This window comes from Sus scrofa, chromosome 4, assembly GCF_054392235.1.
Source record: "Sus scrofa isolate SSC_HxYL_T2T_F1_AM1 chromosome 4, Sscrofa_HxYL_maternal_Yorkshire_Landrace_v2.0, whole genome shotgun sequence".
Taxonomy (NCBI): Eukaryota; Metazoa; Chordata; class Mammalia; order Artiodactyla; family Suidae; genus Sus; species Sus scrofa.
In genome coordinates this window covers 83,618,075-83,624,689 of record NC_139386.1, presented here as the reverse complement: position 1 = coordinate 83,624,689, position 6,615 = coordinate 83,618,075, and the positions used below count along the sequence as shown (strand labels likewise).

The following is a 6,615-nucleotide window of genomic DNA, read 5'->3' as shown; positions in this document are numbered from 1 at the left end:
GGGGCATCACGATGGCAACAGGCCTCTTCAGAAAACAGACTTTAGTAGTAACGGAGGTGGTTGTGTGTGTGTCATTTATTTCTGAATATCTTTCTCGAAACACAATTTAGGTTTAGGGAAGCATCTTCCCAGAGGAATGGGTGCCCGGCAGGGGCTGGGAGCTCCAGATCATACTCAGGCTTGAGACTGTGACAGCAAAACCCTGTAAAGATCTTTGTTAGCTTTTACAACCAGGAGTTTTGCCAGTTTCTCTCCGGCCCAGGTCTTTCTTAGAGGGTTAAACACATTCTCCAAGGGTATCCAAACACCCACTCTTCTATTTCTAGCTCTGAACTGATATCAACATCGTTATAGATACAGAGACGCACTTAAATGATGTGTCTTTTACCTTCTAACCAATGACAGCCCGCCGTGGAAAGAGAAGCTTAAGGAAACCTCCATTTGCCTCTGAGGCCAAGCCTTGGTGTCAAATTCCTTCCCTTCAGAACTTCCCGAGGCTGGTCTCCCCTCCTCCGGCCTGGCCCTGGCAGCTTCCCCCCAGCTTTGTGTGGCCGGCGGGCAGGGGCCCGGCGACCACAGGCAGGTGTTGGCTCACTCCCGCCTTTGGTGTCCCAAACCCCCAGGGTGCAGAGGTCCAGGAAAAAATGTGACATCAGCCACCCAAGTTGAATGGAAAATTTCAGGATGGCTGAAAACCCTCAGGATGGCGACAGGAGATGGCTGAGGTCACAGCTCAGAATGATCTTTCGGTTTTTACCTGTTTACCCAAAGCATTGCACCCTTCCCTTAAGAAAAAGAGGGGGAAGGGGAAACTTACAAGGAAAACAAAACACAGTTGCTAATCTGTTTGAGAGGCAGGAGAGCCAGTATCATTTCGTTTAATTTACATTCATGAATTTAGCACCGCCCGCACGGGCTACGGGGCAAAATCACCAGAGCTGTTTCTTACCCCTTGTTCTCTGTGTCTTTTCTCAGAAATCATCAAGGCGCGCAAAGCCGTCATGGACCTAAATAGGCTGGTGGGGAGTGTTTGGATTCATCAGAGAGATGTTTTTCCCAGAGAGGAAGGAGCTGGGGCTCCGTTGCTCTGCTAAGGATTCAGGGCAATGCGAGGGGGCTGGACTTGTGCTCGGTGGAGAGGGGACACTGGCCTTTACTCCGCTGACCTCACTGCTGGAAATGACCCAAGGTCAGCGCTGGCCCCCGGATCCTTTCACTTCCCGAGACCTCGGGGGCCCCTCTCCCTGCAGAAAGTGGGCAGATAGGTAGATGGGTTAGGGCGTTTGCCTCATGGTGAGCAGGGGGGCTGGCAGTGACTGTGACCCGAGAGGCCATGGGGTATCCCGTTCTCTGGGGTAAGAATTCCCAACCAGGACAGGAAGAAAATGGCAAGAGGATTTGGTCCACAGTACGGACAGACCTCGGAACAGGGGAGTCTCTGGAAAACGTCTGGAAGCCTCCTGTTTCTGGGGTGAAGCCTGGGACCAGGAGCTGGTGTTCACACTGTCCCCACAAACTCTGTGGGGGCGTCTGGAGAGAAGGAGGAAGCGGGTTCGGCCCTTTCAAGGAGTCTTTCTCACAGCTGGTTCTTCAGTGACTAAGCTTTTCTTTGAAGAAAGGTTTCCTTGACCAGAAAGAAAAAAAAAAAAAAAAAAAGGATTCTAGAAATACTTGTGGATGCTCCGACTGAATCTCAATGTCAGCTATTTTCCTCTGGCTTTGCTGCTGCTCAGACTTTCGTGCGGTATTTTTGGAATGAAACCACATATTCAGACTCGGGCATGACGTCCGAAAGCCAAGACCGTCTGATATTTTTCCCACAAGTGCGTTAGAGCCACAGCAAATGAAAGGCCTCCCTCTCGGTGGGAGACGACCCAGGCAGTGGGACAGTGTGTGACAAGGATGAAGGTGACTCTGTTGACTTACAGGTAAACGCCCCATGTAGCTCATGAGCTGGGCACCAGGCTGTCCTGGGAGGGGCCTGGCCCTGGACTCACAGCGAGGATGCCCTGCCGGGCAAGGGGTGGCAGGCAGACGCACTTCTGTGCAAACACCACTCTGTCCCTGGAGCAGGGGACACAGTGAAAGGTGTGATGTTTAATCCCAGAACCTAGATGAGACAAACTATCAAGTACGAAATTAGAACATCTGCCTGAAACCGGTGTCATCCTACATTTCCAGACCAAATGGACACAGTAGTAGGCAAAGGTCTAAATTCGTATTTGACTTCAATACAAGGAAAACTGACAGCGGCTGATCAAGTTGCCCGTCCAGGGTCCCAGCCCACCCAGGGCCTTACTGTCCTCCCAGCCCCAGTTCTCCTGGAACCTGCTTGCGGGGACAAAGCAAGCATGCCCGCTGGAGGGTAGTGAAGGAAACGCCTGGTAGAGGCTACAGAATCCGGTTTTTTTCTTTCTTTTTCCTTTAATTTTTTTTTTTTTTCCCTTCTTAGTTACTCTATAGCTTGCTCTGGGCAAAATCCTCTCATCAGACTGTGGGATAAATTCAAAATGAGTAGCAGAAATGACAACTTATCTTTATTTCAACATGGAAATGTGGTTTCTCCAGATGTTTCTAATGTTCCAAATAGGGATTTTCAAAGACTGAATGTTGCGTCCAGGCTGCCAGCCTAAGTGGCTCTCCCCAGTGACGGTGCTTCTGCAACACACACACACACACACACACACACACACACACCCCCAATGGAGATAGTGACAAATCTGTGCACAAATAGAAACGATCTGAGGGGAAACACAGTTTTCCCTCCTCGACGTAGCTGCACACACCCTAGGCAGCTGCTTTCTTTGAAAACCATCAAGGGTATGAAAGAGTCTCAAACAAACCAGAGCTCCAGCGGTGGGTGAGTCACCCTGAGAGCTGGGTTCCAAGACCACAAGAAGCCAACGAAGCAGCCCAGGAGAACCTGGAAGCCCCCACGGCACCCTGGGAAAATCCTGTCTATGGTCCCCCGGCGTGTCGGCAAGAAAGTGTCGGCAAGAAAGCCGGGAGACAGAGATGCAGAGAAGGCTGACCAGGTTGGACATCTGGCTTCTGCTAGAGTCGCTTGTAGTTGAATCACAATGAAATTTCCTGGGCGGGGTGAAGGGGTGGGGGGGGATGGTGGTGGAAGCTGCCCTGATGCTGGGACCGCTGCCCGGCTGCTCCCCAGGGAAGCAGCTCGTGGGCAAACATAGCGGACACCTGTGCTGTGCGCTGTTTCAGGTTCCATGTTTCTAGAATACCTTTCCGAGCTTGTGGTGAGAAGCGAACTTACTCTCACAACCGCCAGATCACGTCTGCCTTGGGACGAAGCAGCGCCTCCCTCTGCACAATTTTCTGCTCATCGCTCAGGCTCTAGGGACATGCAGGGTGCTGGGAGATAAGAATGTGATCGGGTCGTGACCCCTGAAGAATTCACAGGCCTGGGCGGAGATGCGGGGGGGGGGGGCAGACAGTCGTAATGTGGGTTGTGAGCGACATGTGGTGGGGGTAAGGACCTGGCAGGCGGGCGGGGGAGTCAGAGGAAGACACTCAGAGGAGGAGCAGGCACACTGAGACCCAAGGGCCTGTAGGAGGTCTTGGGTGGACCCCGGGTGGAGGGCTGGAGGGGCTGCAGTGCAGGACGTTCACGAGTTCAGTGTGTTTAGGAAACTACCAATTGTTCGGTATTTCTGGAGCATGCAAAAATGCAAGTTAAATCATTTATTTATTGAGGAATCAACAAAAGTGGATGGGTTTGAGTCACATCCCAATGTGTTCAGAAGTGGTTCTTGGTGTCCTGTGCTCAGAAAACACGTTCGGGAAAGCTATTGCGTTTCACTCTGTTAGGAAAAGAAGGAAAGGCCCCAACTCTGTCCCGAGCCGCCTCTGTCCCTAGCCGCCTCTCCCCTCACATGGGGAAGGAGCAGGTGGGCTATTTCCGTGAAAGCACCACAAAGACACAAGAGCTTAGCCAGGAAACTCATGTTTCCCTTGCACTTGCCCAATCGGTTCAGACATCTGCTTGTATTAATTTTTCTTCATTCATCAAGGATGGAACCTAAAGCCACAGCTACATCAGATATTCCTAGTTAGGGAGGTCCAGGTTTGGGTTGGAATTATTTGATGTCCCTATGTGGTCCCTAAAATGGACATTTTCTAGATTTTCTAAGAGTCACTGATGCTGGTTACAGGGTCTTCTACCTGCCCTGCGTGTGTGGGAACATGAATTGGTAAACAGATTATTCAGTACGGTTGATGGACCGGTCCTGGTGTTTTGCAATAGGATGGTCGGTTCCCTGGATCTCTTACACACGTTTAGTAAAAGTCATTTCTGATGGTGAATGGCCTAAACAGAGCACCAGAAACAGCAGCTCCTGTTTCATCTTCTGAGAGTTCACTTATCACCTGACAACATGTAATCTTGTGATGCTAGACAGGACAAGCTCTTTGGGGTGGTAGGAACACGCACTGGAATTCTGATGCAGTTCCGGGGCTTGTCCATCCGACGTGTGAGTTAACTCCTCCATGGTTAACTTGGGCACTGCATCCGACTGTGTTTGGTGGAGTTCCTGGCTGATCAGGTCAGCAGTGGCTGACCTAAATCTAAAATCCAGGAATAGTTTTACTTTTTAACTTGTTGTGGGAAAGAGAGGGACTGAATGGGTACAAGTCACACTTGTTCTCTATTCTTTTATGAACCACACAGACGGGCACTTTGGTCCCTCACCGGATGTGCTGGTTCAGCCCACAGGATGAAGCCAAGATGGGCCCCTCGGAGCAGCATATGACCAACTCCTCATGGGCTTGCTGTTTGGAGGGTGCGGTAGGCTTGGGTGGAGGTCGGGGTAAATGGCAAGGTCGGCAGGTGCCTGTTCTGCGGCTCAGGAGAGCAAGGGGCCGGCCCATCCATGCCGGGTGCTGGCCTGGTTTTCTGGTGCCTCCATGCATGACGACTTTCTGACCTTGAGGCATCATCAGCAGTGCTCTTGGCAACCACACACCTGCTTCCCATTCAACAGAAGGGTCAACAGTCCTGGTAACTCACTGCCTTTGTATATCAGTCACTGGCCAGTTTGTCAGGTGGAATTCATGGTGTCAATGGCGACTGCATTTATGAAAAAAATAGTGAGAAACCCATTTTTAATCTTCCTTTTTAACTCTGTTTCAAAATACTTGTCTCCTGCATATCGTTTTAATCCTGATTGAATAAAAATCACTTTGGGTTTTGGAAATCACTTTAGCTTCGCTATTGACCCTATGGAAGAAAACACAACATTTGGAGTCAAACCTGGTCACAGATTAAGAGGTAGAATGTTCTCTTCTTTGGTTTTTCAGAATGTTGATTTCTTTCCTGATTCCAGAGGCCAGGTATCTCATTTATAAGAGTGCATATTACATAAAGCCATCATACAGAAGGTGAAATTTTTCAAAGTTCTTGCCAAACCCAGTGGATGAAGAGCTTTTGTATATGTTTGTGGTTGTAAATCTGAGAAACGTCGTTCTGACTTTTCCAGCTTCTTGCGTGACTGGGTTGAGACGTTGACGCTGGGGGCTGCTCCCATAGACTTTCCTCCAGGAAGATAACACGGGGGCGCTCTGATCACACCCACCATGGGTGATTTAGCAACAGCGACGAGGAACAGGTGAGAGAGGCTGATGGAGGGGAGATGCCGCCAATGGTCACGGATCACAGGTTTTCCGTGGATTAAAAAGTACATTTTTGGCTTTCTGCTGAGTATCTGTGTCCATAGGTTGAAAACCAGGTTCAACTTAGAGAAAATAAACATGCTGAACCATAGTGTGAGGCACAGTGTGGGGTGCACTCCTAACGGGCCTGGACTCCCTGAGGTCGGGACTGTGGTGGGGGTGGGAGGTGGCGGTTAACTCAGCTGCCTGTCTGCCTCTGCTGTGGCAGCAGTCACAGAGCCCCCACCTCTCCATGCTCCTCGCTGGGACCACAGGACCAGAAGGCCCGGGTGGCAACATGGCTGCAGCCATCAGGTCTTTAAAAAACTGTATCACAAATGCTAGTGTTGCAGCAGCAATTTCTGTAGGAGAAATGAAAACTCAGTCCCTTCCTTGTTTAAGATTTGAAATTGCGTGTTCGCTTTGGCAGCACTTATACTAAAGTTGGAACCCAGAGATTAGCATGGCCCCTGCACAAGGATGACATGCAAATTTGGGATGTGCTCCATATTTTTTTTTTTAAAAAATTGAAATTGAGAAAAGAGAGTGGCTGCCTTTAAAATCGATCAGGACACCTCCCTGGAAAATTACCTGGGCTGTTTCATGTTGGCAGGAACAGAGGACGAAGCTGGCGTTCCCTGAAGAGGCTCTGACGCCGGGGTCCAGCCAGCGCCCTGGCAGCAGCTCTGTTCTGGAGTCTTCGAGATTTTCCTAAATTGTAAAAATCTAAAAGTTTCGTTTTAGAATCATCTTTTCTTCTAATTCTTTTTTATTGCCTTTTTATTGCCTCAGGAAAGCAGTAAGACAAAAGATCCTTTTACATCTTTGATTTAAAACACAGAATCCAAGAGGGGCCTGTCTGGCTGGGTTCGCGGAGGGAACTCTGTGGTGAGCAGTGTTCATCCTGCCTGTAAAAGCCCAGTTACGGCAAACAAGTTCATTCATTCT

At 49.8% G+C, this 6,615-nt stretch overlaps 1 pseudogene; it reads left to right on the top strand.

The window, feature by feature from the left end:
- Positions 1-6,081: 6,081 nt before the first annotated feature.
- LOC146403896 (U6 spliceosomal RNA) lies at positions 6,082-6,182 on the top strand (annotated as a pseudogene).
- The last annotated feature ends 433 nt before the right edge of the window (positions 6,183-6,615 follow it).